Source organism: Lynx rufus, unplaced genomic scaffold (assembly GCF_022079265.1).
Source record: "Lynx rufus isolate CCGP_SWC_20201006 ecotype Redwood Valley unplaced genomic scaffold, mLynRuf1.p SCAF_4, whole genome shotgun sequence".
NCBI classification, from domain to species: domain Eukaryota; kingdom Metazoa; phylum Chordata; class Mammalia; order Carnivora; family Felidae; genus Lynx; species Lynx rufus.
Genome location: NW_025814856.1, coordinates 36,423,439 through 36,436,941, shown reverse-complemented (window position 1 = coordinate 36,436,941; position 13,503 = coordinate 36,423,439).

Below are 13,503 nucleotides of genomic sequence, written 5' to 3'. Positions count from 1 at the left end.
CATCATCCCCCAAAGCATATAAGCATGTTATTGCTTTTCCCCTAAGAAAAATATTCCTCTCCTGATCCCATTGGTCATTCATAGATACCATTCTATGTTTCTGTTCCCCATTTCTGCCAAAACTGGAGATACCTGCATTTCTTCCAGTTTCTCTCATCCATGACCTCTAGAAAATTGTTTTTTTCAAGGTCACCGAACACCTCCATATTGCTAAGTCCCTTGGGCAATACTAGACTTCTTTCTTTATTCTTAGTCTTCATCTTACTTGACCTATCAATAATATTCAGATCCATGCAGATGTTCACTGTTAGGGACTGAATGTTTATGTCCTACGCTAAATTTATCTGTTAAAACTCTACTCCCCTGTATGATGATGTTAGGAGGTGCGACGTTGGGGAAGTAGTTTTAGATGTGGTCATGAGGATAATGTCCTTAGGGATGAGATTATTGCCCTTGTAATGAGTCACGAGCGAGCCTGCCTCCTTTCTCTGCTTCTGCCACATGAGAATACACAAAGGAATCTGCACCCCAGAAGAGAGCTGTCACCAGAACCTGACCATGATGCTCCTTGATCTTGGACTTCTAGACTCCAGAACTTTGAGAAATACATTTGTATTATGTATAAGCCACCCATGTGTGGTATTCTGTTATATTAATCAGAACTGACTAAGACACTCTCCTTGATACAGCTTCACCACTTGACTTGCAATATACCACTCGATCGAGTCGCTTCTTCCTCAGTGTTTTCTTTGCTGGTTCCTGTTGTGTTCCCAAACCCTAAATATTGGAGGCTCCACGTCTCCATCCTTACATCTCTTCTTTTAGCTGTTATCACTCTCCTAAATACCTTTTCCCCTGATGATCCTCAAATGTAAATCACCAGCCCAGACTTCCGCCTGGAATCCCGTCTCCTATTTCTCCACTTGATGCCCTTGCTTGTATGTCTAACAAACGTCTCTGACACATTATATTCAAAACCAAAATCGTGATCCTCTTACAACCTTCTCATCCCATAGTCCTCTTCCCATAGTAAATATAAATCCTGGGGCGCCTGGATGGCTCATTCATTTAGGCGTCCGACTTCAGCTCAGGTCATGATCTCATGGCTCGTGAGTTGAAGCCCCATGTCTGGCTCTGTGCTGACAGCTCAGAGCCTGGAGCCTGCTTTGGAGTCTGTGTATCCTTCTCTCTGTATCTCCCCCTCTTGCACTCTGTCTCTCTTTCTGTCTCTTCCTCTAAAATAAATGAACATTGAAAAAAATTTAAAAAAGATATAAATTCTATTTTTCTAGGTGTAGGTTTTAAATATCTTGGAGTTTTTTTGACTCCCCACTTTGTTTATACCCTACCCTCATATCCAGTCTGTCAGCAGGTACTGTTGGCCTTACCTTTAAAATATATCTAAATCAGACTCCTTTTCATCCTCTCTGAAATTACCACCCTGGTCCAAGCTACCATCATTCTTCATCTAGATCATTGTAACCGCCTTCTCATTGGTATCCTGCTTTCTCCCTCTTTGACTCATAATTTTATTATTTTTTTAAGACAGAAGCCAAACTGGTCCTTTATAAACTGAAGTACAACTATGTGACTCTTCCACTCACAATTCTGCATTGTCTTCCAGCTCTCTCGGAGTAAAACCCAAAGTCATTACCCTGTGGCTTATGAGATCTTGTATTATCTGCCCCCATCCTTGCTAGTCTTTGACCTTATCTTCAACCAGTCTCTCCTTCCCTTACTTAGCTCCACCTATATTGACCTATTTGCTGGTTTTCAAACACATCAAGGTTTTATCTTAGAAACTTTTCAAGAAACTTGGAAAGGATTTCTTCAACTATACACATGGATTGCAGCCTTCCCTCCTTCTGGCGCTAATGCAAAGTCTGTCTCGTCAATAAGGCTTTCCCAAAAATCCTAACTAAATTACACCTTCTTTTCCAGCTTTGAATTCTCATACCCATTTATTTTTTTCCATAATACTCATCCTGAGCTCATATATTATATCATTTTGCTTATGTTTTGGTCAATTATCTGTTCCCCAATTCCCCCATTGAGTATTAGCTCCATGAGGACAGAGAGCGTGGTCTGTTTTGTGAATGCCTGTATCCCTCTTGCTTTGAACAGGGATTTAATAAATACATGTTCAAAGATCAAATACCTTCATATCTTTATATGAACTCTTTCCTCTGGGTTTTTCTGAATGCTGCTTGTTTTGCAGTTTTTTAATCTTTTTGTAATACAGCATCCTGTCAGAGAGATTTTCCTCTCTTATGAAAACAGCTTCTAGTTGCTATTACTAAAATAAGAATAATAATCATAAGCTGTTATATTATGCTTACTCTGATCTAAATGCTTTATCTATTTTATAGGCACCATAACAACCCCATGAAGTAGGAGCTATTGTAACATCTATTTTACAGATGAGTTGACACAGGACATTTAAATTTACACAGGTAGTACGTGGGGGAGCCAGGATATTTTAACCTCAAGGAATGTGGCTCTAAAGGCTGTGCTTTCAACCACTGTGTTATGCTGCTTACAGATAGAAGTTGCGTTAAGGAGGTCTGCAGAAAAGGTGAATAGAGACTTTCATTTGACTTCTGGAAGCCAGCCAGTTCCTCTTAGTGATGGCATCTGAGCGTTCTCGAAAAGGATTGGATAAATTTGCATAAAGGAGACTGTGGATATTTCAGGAAGAAAGGTTGAGTTATGATTTCATTTCTGGTACATTACGGTGTGGGAGAAGGTGACAGCTCTTATTGTCATGGTGAGACATGGATCAGAAATAGTTCTGAGTTGTGGCAAGAAGCAAAGAGAGTGCTCTGTTTCTATGATGTGGCAAACCCTGGAACTAGTCCTAACCCAGCCAGCTAGCTCTCCTGTAAGCAACTGGGCAGGTGAACTGAAAACCTGACTCAGGGAAGCCTTGAAAACTGGGCCCATTAGGGCAAGACATCATCTCAACCGAACCCTATAACCGTCCTCATAGGGCCTTTGGGCAAAGTTTCCTCTGCAGGAGCACAGCACCCTACAGTCTTCTGTTAGTTCTTGCCATCATTAGTCTTAAAAAAGTTTCCTCTCACAGCCTGAACTCCATAATGACTAACTTTTGAGGTGACAGGCACTCTGTAATCACCTGACTTGACCTCACCACTCTGGGGCTGCCTTATGCCTTAGGAATATGCATAGGCGAGGGAATGACAGAGCATTGATTCTCAGAGTCCTGGCCCCTCCTCTGAGCATAATGCTGGGGAGTGTGTTCTTCCATCCTCAGAATCTTTATGGCTGTGAATAGATGCTGCCTTACTCCTTGAGAGAACTTCTGAACCCCCACTACCATGCTTCCAACACAGCCTGCTGATGCCAGGTTTTTTTTTTTCAATATATGAAATTTATTGTCAAATTGGTTTCCATACAACACCCAGTGCTCATCCCAAAAGGTGTCCTCCTCAATACCCATCACTCACCCTCCCTTCCCTCCCACCCCCCATCAACCCTCAGTTTGTTCTCAGTTTTTAACAGTCTCTTATGCTTTGGCTGTCTCCCACTCTAACCTCTTTTTTTTTTTCCTTGCCCTCCCCCATGGGTTTCTGTTAAGTTTCTCAAGATCCACATAAGAGTGAAACCATATGGTATCTGTCTTTCTCTGTATGGCTTATTTCACTTAGCATCACACTCTCCAGTTCCATCCACGTTGCTACAAAAGGCCATATTTCATTCTTTCTCATTGCCACATAGTATTCCATTGTGTATATAAACCACAATTTCTTTGTCCATTCATCAGTTGATGGACATTGAGGCTCTTTCCACAATTTGGCTATTGTTGAGAGTGCTGCTATAAACATTGCGGTACAAGTGCCCCTATGCATCAGTACTCCTGTATCCCTTGGGTAAATTCCTAGCAGTGCTATTGCTGGGTCATAGGGTAGGTCTATTTTTAATTTTCTGTGGAACCTCCACACTGCTTTCCAGAGTGGCTGTACCAATTTGCATTCCCACCAACAGTGCAAGAGGGTTCCCGTTTCCCCACATCCTCTCCAGCATCTATAGTCTCCTGATTTGTTCATTTTGGCCACTCGGACTGGCGTGAGGTGATATCTGAGTGTGGTTTTGATTTGTATTTCCCTGATAAGGAGCGACATTGAACATCTTTTCATGTCCCTGTTGGCCATCTGGATGTCTTCTTTAGAGAAGTGTCTATGCATGTTTTCTGCCCATTTCTTCAGTGGACTATTTGTTTTTCGGGTGTGGAGTTTGGTGAGCTCTTTATAGATTTTGGATACTAGCCCTTTGTCCGATATGTCATTTGCAAATATCTTTTCCCATTCCGTTGGTTGCCTTTTAGTTTTGTTGGTTGTTTCCTTTGCTGTGCAGAAGCTTTTTATCTTCATAAGGTCCCAGTAATTCATTTTTGCTTTTAATTCCCTTGCCTTTGGGGATATGTCCAGTAAGAAATTGCTACGACTGAGGTCAGAGAAGTCTTTTCCTGCTTTCTCCTCTAGGGTTTGGATGGTTTCCTCTCACATTCAGGTCCTTTATCCATTTTGAGTTTATTTTTGTGAATGGTGTGAGAAAGTGGTCTAGTTTCAATCTTCAGCATGTTGCTGTCCAGTTCTCCCAGCACCATTTGTTAAAGAGACTGTCTTTTTCCATTGGATATTCTTTCCTGCTTTGTCAAAGATTAGTTGGCCATACATTTGTGGGTCTAGTTCTGGGGTTTCTATTCTATTCCATTGGTCTGTGTGTCTGTTTTTGTGCCAATACCATGCTGTCTTGATGATGACAGCTTTGTAGTAGAGGCTAAAGTCTGGGATTGTGATGCCTCCTGCTTTGGTCTTCTGCTTCAAAATTACTTTGGGTATTCGGGGCCTTTTGTGGTTCCATATGAATTTTAGGATTGCTTGTTCTAGTTTCGACAAGAATGCTGGTGCAATTTTGATTGGGATTGCATTGAATGTGTAGATAGCTTTGGGTAGTATTGACATTTTGACAATATTTATTCTTCCAACCCATGAGCAGGGAATGTCTTTCCATTTCTTTATATCTTCTTCAACTACCTTCATAAGCTTTCTATAGTTTTCAGCATACAGATCTTGTACATCTTTGGTTAGATTTATTCCTAGGTATTTTATGCTTCTTGGTGCAATTGTGAATGGGATCAGTTTCTTTATTTGTCTTTCCGTTGCTTCATTGTTAGTGTATAAGAATGCAACTGATTTCTGTACATTGATTTTGTATCCTGCAACTTTGCTGAATTCATGTATCAGTTCTAGCAGACTTTTGGTGGAGTCTATCGGATTTTCCATGTATACTATCATGTCATCTGCCAAAAGCGAAAGCTTGACTTCATCTTTGCCAATTTTGATGCCTTTGATTTCCTTTTGTTGTCTGATTGCTGATGCTAGAACTTCCAGCACTACGTTAAACAACAGCGGTGAGAGTGGGCATCCCTGTCGTGTTCCTGATCTCAGGGAAAAAGCTCTCAGTTTTTCCCCATTGAGGATGATGTTAGCTGTGGGCTTTTCATAAATGGCTTTTATGATGTTGAAGTATGTTCCCTCTATCCCGACCTTCTCAAGGGTTTTTATTAAGAAAGGGTGCTGGATTTTGTCAAAGGCCTTTTCTGCATCGATTGACAGGATCATATGGTTCTTCTCTTTTTTTTTATTAATGTGATGTATCACGTTGATTGATTTGCGAATGTTGAACCAGCCCTGCATCCCAGGAATGAATCCCACTTGGTCATGGTGAATAATTCATTTTATATGCTGTTGAATTCGATTTGCTAATATCTTATTGAGAATTTTTACATCCATACGCATCAGGGATATTGGCCTGTAGTTCTCTTTTTTTACTGGGTCTCTGTCTGGTTTAGGAATCAAAGTAATACTGGCTTCATAGAATGAATCTGGAAGTTTTCCTTCCATTTCTATTTCTTGGAATAACTTGAGAAGGATAATTATTATCTCTGCTTTGAACGTCTGGTAGAACTCCTCTGGGAAGCCATCTCGTCCTGGACTCTTATTTGTTGGGAGATTTTTGATAACCGATTCAATTTCTTCGCTGGTTATGGGTCTTTTCAAGCTTTCTCTTTCCTCCTGATTGAGTTTTGGAAGAGTGTGGGTGTTTAGGAATTTGTCCATTTCTTCCAGGTTGTCCAATTTATTGGCATATAGTTTTTCATAGTATTCCCTGATAATTATTTGTATCTCTGAGGGATTGGTTGTAATAATTCCATTTTCATTCATGATTTTATCTATTTGGGTCATCTCCCTTTTCTTTTTGAGAAGCCTGCTAGAGGTTTGTCAATTTTGTTTATTTTTTCAAAAAACCAACTCTTGGTTTCGTTGATCTGCTCTACCGTTTTTTTAGATTCTATATTGTTTATTTCTGCTCTTTATTATTTCTCTTCTTCTGCTGGGTTGAGGCTGCCTTTGCTGTTCTGCTTCTATTTCCTTTAGGTGTGCTGTTAGATTTTGTATTTGGGGTTTTTCTTGTTTCTTGAGATAGGCCTGGATTGCAATGTATTTTCCTCTCAGGACTGCCTTCGCTGCGTCCCAAAGCGTCTGGATTGTTGTATTTTCATTTTCGTTTGTTTCCATATATTTTTTAATTTCCTCTCTAATTGCCTGGTTGACCCACTCATTCTTTAGTAGGGTGTTCTTTAACCTCCATGCTTTTGGAGGTTTTCCAGACTTTTTCCTGTGGTTGATTTCAAGCTTCATAGCATTGTGGTCTGAAAGTATGCATGGTATAATTTCAATTCTTGTAAACTTATGAAGGGCTGTTTTGTGACCCAGTATATGATCTATCTTGGAGAATGTTCCATGTGCACTCGAGAAGAAAGTATATTCTGTTGCTTTGGGATGCAGAGTTCTAAATATATCTGTCAAGTCCATCTGATCCAATGTATCATTCAGAGCCCTTGTTTCTTTATTGACCGTGTGTCTAGATGACCTATCCATTTCTGTAAGTGGAGTGTTAAAGTCCCCTGCAATTACCACATTCTTATCAATAAGGTTGCTTATGTTTATGAGTAATTGTTTTATATATTTGGAGGCTCCGGTATTCGTTGCATAGACATTTATAATTGTTAGCTCTTCCTGATGGATAGACCCTGTAGTTATTATATAATGCCCTTCTTCATCTCTTGTTACAGCCTTTAATTTAAAGTCTAGTTTGTCTGATATAAGTATGGCTACTCCAGCTTTCTTTTGGCTTCCAGTAGCATGATAAATAGTTCTCCATCCCCTCACTCTGAATCTAAAGGTGTCCTCGGGTCTAAAATGAGTCTCTTGTAGACAGCAAATAGATGGGTCTTGTTTTTTTATCCATTCTGATACCCTATGTCTTTTGGTTGGCGCATTTAATCCATTTACATTCACTGTTATTATAGAAAGATACGGGTTTAGAGTCATTGTGACGTCTGTATGTTTTATGCTTGTAGTGATGTCTCTGGTACTTTGTCTCACAGGATCCCCCTTAGGATCTCTTGTAGGGCTGGTTTAGTGGTGACGAATTCCTTCAGTTTTTGTTTGTTTGGGAAGACCTTTATCTCTCCTTCTATTCTAAATGACAGACTTGCTGGATAAAGGATTCTCGGCAGCATATTTTTTCTGTTTAGCACCCTGAAAATCTCGTGCCAATTCTTTCTGGCCTGCCAAGTTTCAAAAGAGAGATCAGTCACGAGTCTTATAGGTCTCCCTTTATATGTGAGGGCACGTTTACCCCTTGCTGCTTTCAGAATTTTCTCTTTATCCTTGTATTTTGCCAGTTTCACTATGATATGTCGTGCAGAAGATCGATTCACGTTACGTCTGAAGGGAGTTCTCTGTGCCTCTTGGATTTCAATGCCTTTTTCCTTCCCCAGTTCAGGGAAGTTCTCAGCTATTATTTCTTCAAGTACCCCTTCAGCACCTTTCCCTCTCTCTTCCTCCGCTGGGATGCCAATTATGCATATATTATTTCTTTTTAGTGTATCACTTAGTTCTCTAATTTTCCCCTCATACTCCTGAATTTTTTTATCTCTCTTTTTCTCAGCTTCCTCTTTTTCCATAACTTTATCTTCTAGTTCACCTATTCTCTCCTCTGCCTCTTCAATCTGAGCCGTCGTGGTTTCCATTTTGTTTTGCATTTCGTTTAAAGCATTTTTCAGCTCCTCGTGACTGTTCCTTAGTCCCTTGATCTCTGTAGCAAGAGATTCTCTGCTGTCCTCTATACTGTTTTCAAGCCCAGCGATTAATTTTATGACTATTATTCTAAATTCACTTTCTGTTATATTATTTAAATCCTTTTTGATCAGTTCATTAGCTGTTGTTATTTCCTGGAGATTCTTCTGAGGGGAATTCTTCCGTTTGGTCATTTTGGATAGTCCCTGGAGTGGTGAGGACCTGCAGGGCACTTCCCCTGTGCGGTGGTATATAACTGGAGTTGGTGGGCGGGGACGCAGTCAGACCTGATGTCTGTCCCCAGCCCACCGCTGGGGCCACAGTCAAACTGGTGTGTGCCTTCTTTTCCCCTCTCCTAGGGGCGGGTTTCACTGTGGGGTGGCATGGCCCTCTGGGCTACTTGCACACTGCCAGGCTTGTGGTGCTGGGGATCTGGCGTATTAGCTGGGGTGGGTAGGCAAGGTGCACGGGGGCAGGACGGGCAGGCTTAGCTCACTTCTCCTTAGGTGATCCACTTCAGGAGGGGCCCTGTGGCAGCGGGAGGGAGTCAGATCTGCTGCTGGAGGTTTGGCTCCGCAGAAGCACAGTGTTGGGTGTTTGCGCAAGTTCCCTGGCAGGAACTGGTTCCCTTTGGGATTTTGGCTGGGGGATGGGCAAGGGAGATGGCGCTGGCGAGCGCCTTTGTCCCCCACCTAACTGAGCTCTGTCGTCCAGGGGCTCAGCAACTCTCCTTCCCTTTGTCCTCCAGCCTTCCCGTTTTCCGAGCAGAGCTGTTAGCTTATAACCTTCCAGATGTCAAGTCCCGCTTGCTGTGGGAACACACTCCGTCCGGCCCCTCCGCTTTCACAAGCCAGACTCGGGGGCTCTGCTTGGCCGGCGGGCGGCCCCTCCGCCCCGGCTCCCTCCCGCCAGTCCCTGTAGCGCGCACCGCCTCACCGCCCTTCCTACCCTCTTCCGTGGGCCTCTCGTCTGAGCTTGGCTCTGGAGACTCCATTCTGCTAATCCTCTGGCGGTTTTCTGGGTTATTTAGGCAGGTGTAGGTGGAATCTAAGTGATCAGCAGGACGCGTCGTGAGCCCAGCGTCCTCCTATGCCGCCATCTTCCAGTTCTCCTCTGATGCCAGGTTTTAAATGTCAAACTGGGTTAGGGCAAAACTGAAACCCACTTCGGTTTTGATGTATGAAAGAGAAGAGAATTTGGGAGATTCTGAATAAGTGAATGTTCTGTTACAGTACCTGATGGTTGGTAACTCCAAGCATAGCAGCGTCCCATTAATTGCACACAAACCTCAAAGAAAAATGACCAGGTGGATTTCCAAATCCATCAGAAATGTTACCTTATTGACTTCCTTCAGGCTAAAAGTGAAACCGCTGTTTCAACATTTCCTTGCCTTGATCATAATGCTTTTAGTCATTAGTTGATATCTCTGTGTCTCCCCACTAGCCAATAAGTTCCTCAAGGGTAAGAACCATCTCTATGGATCTACTTACCCTTAGACTTAGTTGTGCCTGACATGGTAAGACTCTTACTATATCCTTGATAATTGACTGGGCTAATGAATGAGTCATGAGTGGACAAAGAATTTCTCTTTTCAGATTATGTTATTGCTACAGGGTATACATTTTGTTTTAACAAAAACTTTATTGAGAGACGGTGTCATATCGAAGGAGGGATTTATGGCAGATAATTTGGCACAATTGTTCTTAACAAACATTATGCTTCAAAAGATGTTTCCTTTATACGAAGTTTGTATCTAATATACATATGTGAAAACAACTGAACTGAACTTATGGAACAGTAGAAAAAGCAGATCTGGTCATAGTCCCATTTTTGCCACTGACCTTGAACAAGGAGGTTGACTTCTTAAGTCCCTTCTGGCTCTTTTGTTCTACAGCTTTGTGAATTGATATGTGGAAGTAAACTATGCATTTGTTTCCTAGTAAAATTGGTGAAAAGGCTGATAAAAACACCCAGCCCCCCTCAAAGCAAAGCATGCTTCTCTGATAAGAATGTAAGGACGTCTCTCTCTTAGGCTCCATTGGGTATGGATTATTTTGCATTTGTGTCACTAATCTCAGAAAAAGCTATTGTTCGAACATTTGGCTCATGATAGATATAAATAGAAACCCATATACTTTCTGGTGTTCAAGTGGATGTAATTCTAACACCTTCAGAAAACTTCATAGATTGTTGGAAAAGCTCCATGAGAACAACAGTGACATTTTAACATAACCTATTGTTGGATTTGGAGGGCTTTATAGCTCCATTGCTAAGAGAATAGGATAATATCTTGGTAAACTGGTATCTCTGAGGATCACTAATTGTTAATTAACCTCTACATTGTTATCAGTTTACTGAAAATACCATGATAGTATTGCTTTGATTGATCAGAAAAATTCTACCACATATGTCCAGTAGGTACTGCATATAACTTCCTACCACAAAATCTTATATTGATTCACTTACTGATATTAATGACCGCATAATGACATATATGTATATTTTTTGCAGCTCTGCTATTACGTTTGAACAGATTCAAGCCTAAAGACCTGTGCCCTGAAGCAAATAGAATGCTGCTAGTGCAGAGGGAAGAGGACAGGTGTGATCTAATCAGAAGTGCTTAGAGTCTTAATCAGATAAACCAGTGAATGTTTGGGTTATCTCTCACATTGAAGTAATTTTCAAAGCAAAAATGTGCTTTGCAATAATAAGATTTGGGGTTAGAAAGTCATGTATATTTGGGCCATTAGTTTTGCATCAGAGAAAAAAATCTCCACGTTTAAGAACTGTCAGGAAAGAAGGGAAAATAACCTCAGCCCCCAGGAGTAGAATCTGGGACTGTGACAATAAACCAGGGGTAGAGAAGCCATGGTCAAACATCAGGAAACATCTGGGAACCTTGCAAAAGTTGTACCTGCTCAGAAACTCAGATCCAATTGGGCTGGTTTGGCATGGGCTTTAGGAATCTGAGTTTTTAACAAGCACCCTACCAAATAGAAAGTTCCTGACAAGTGAGGAGTGATTCCCATGTAAAACATCAGTCATTTGTGTAAAGACTTATTTTTCCCAAGAGAATAAACAGATTTTTTTTTTTTATTGTGTTCAATGCCTCAGACTTTAAGGGTGTTACGTATGTAGGCATAGTGACCTCAGGATAACTTAAAGAAGTTATACCTTGTTGTCAGCTCAAACAGAATTTTTAATTTTTTTAATGTTTATTTATTTTTGAGAGACAGAGCATAAGCAGGGGAGGGGCAGAGAGAGAGAGGGAGACACAGAATCTGAAGCAGACTCCAGGCTCCGAGCTTTCAGCACAGAGCCTGACGCAGGGTTCAGCCCATGAACTGCCAGTTCATCACCCGAACCCAAGTTGGATGCCTAACCGACCGAGCCACCCAGGCGCTCCTCAAATAGAATTTTTAAAGCATGCTTGAGAAGTTTGAGCCAAATTTCCCACATCAATTTTTTTCCAGTTTGAATTTGTATTGGAGAAGCAAAGTTTATTGATTCATTTCCCATTTATAATCTAATTATGTCAAGCTGTATTTTAGTAACAAAAGGTGTCAAGATGAATAAAATAGTCCCTGTCCTCAAAGAGCTTATAATCTGTTAGTGGGTGACAGGTGTATAGGTAAAAAAATGTAATAAAATGTGGTTAGTGTTATTACTGAACCTATTCCATAGTATGGGTGGAACAGAAGAACTGAGTCAACTCTCACGGGATCAGAAAAGGGTCCCAGAAAGGCTGTAAAGGAAGGAGATGCTTGACCTGATTTTTTTTCTTGCTTTATTGAGATATAATTGACAAATAACATTATGTGAGTTCAAGTTGTACAATGTGATGATTTGGTACACATATATACTGTGAAATAATTACCATGGTAAGTTTGGTCAACACAATCAAGACCTCACATTGTTACCTGTTTGTGTATGTGGGATGAGGGGTGGTAAAAATACTCTTGTAGCAACTCTCGTATTGTTAACCATTGTCACCATGCTGCACAATCCCCAGAACTTCCTCATCTTCTACTTGAAAGTTTGTGCACTTTGACCTACATCTTTCCATCCCTAGCCCTTGGCAATCACCAATTTGCTCTTGGTTTCTATGAGTGAATTTGACTTTTTTAGATTCATAAATAAGTGGTATTATACAAGATTTGTCTTTCTCTGACTTATTTCACATAGCATAATGCTCTCAAGGTCCATCCATGTTGTCACATATGGAAGGATTTCTTTTGTTATGGCTGATAATATTTCAATATGTATATGATTATTCATATGACATATATCCATATGATATGTCATATATATATTGAAATACTATCATATGAAATACATATCATAAATCACACACACACATACATCTTCTTTATCCATTCATCTGTCAGTGGATACTTTGGTTGATTCCATGTCTTGGCTATTTTGAATATGGCTGCAATGAACATGTAGGGGCGGATATCCCTTGGCGGTAGTGGCTTTGTTTCCCAAGAGAATAAACAGATTTCGTTGTACATCCAGAGTGGGTTTGCTGGATCATATGGTAGTTCTATTTTCTTTAAATTAGTTAGTTAGTTAGTTAGTTAGTTAGTTAGTTAGTTAGTTAGTTAGTTTATGCCATCTCTACACCCAGCGTGGGACTCAAACTCATGACCCTGAGATGAAGAGTTGGATGCTCCACCGACTGAGTCAGCCAAGTGCCCTGGTAGTTCTATTTTCAATATTTGGAGGATGCTCCATACTGTTTGCCATCGTGGGCATACTAATTTATATTCTTACCAGCAGTGCACAAAGGTTCCCTTTTCTGTACATTCTCACCAACACTTGTTATCTCTTGCCTTTTTTATGATAAGAATCCTAACAGCTGTGAGACAAGATCTCATTATGATTTTGATTTGCACTTTCCTGGTGTTAGTGACATGGAGCCCCTTCATGTATCTGTATGCCATTGTGTGTCTTTGGGAAAATCTTTGGCAAAATCTTTGGGAAAATGTCTATTTAAGTTATTTGCCCATTTTTAAATTGGATTATTTGTGGGTTCTGCTATTGAGTGATATGAGTTCTTGAAATATTTTGGATATATTTTCTCTTGTTCTGTAGGTTCACATTTGATTTTGTTGATGATTTCCTTTGCTGTGAGATGCTTCTGAGTTTCATGTGGTTCCACTTGTTTCTTTAGTTTTTATTGCTTGTGCTTTTGGTGTCACATCCAAAAAATGTTGTCAAGACCAATATTTAGGGGCTTTTCCTGTTGGTTTTCTTCTAGAGTTTTACAGATTCATGTACAATATTTAAGGATGTTGAGTTAATTTTTGTGACTAGTATAAAATATGAGTTT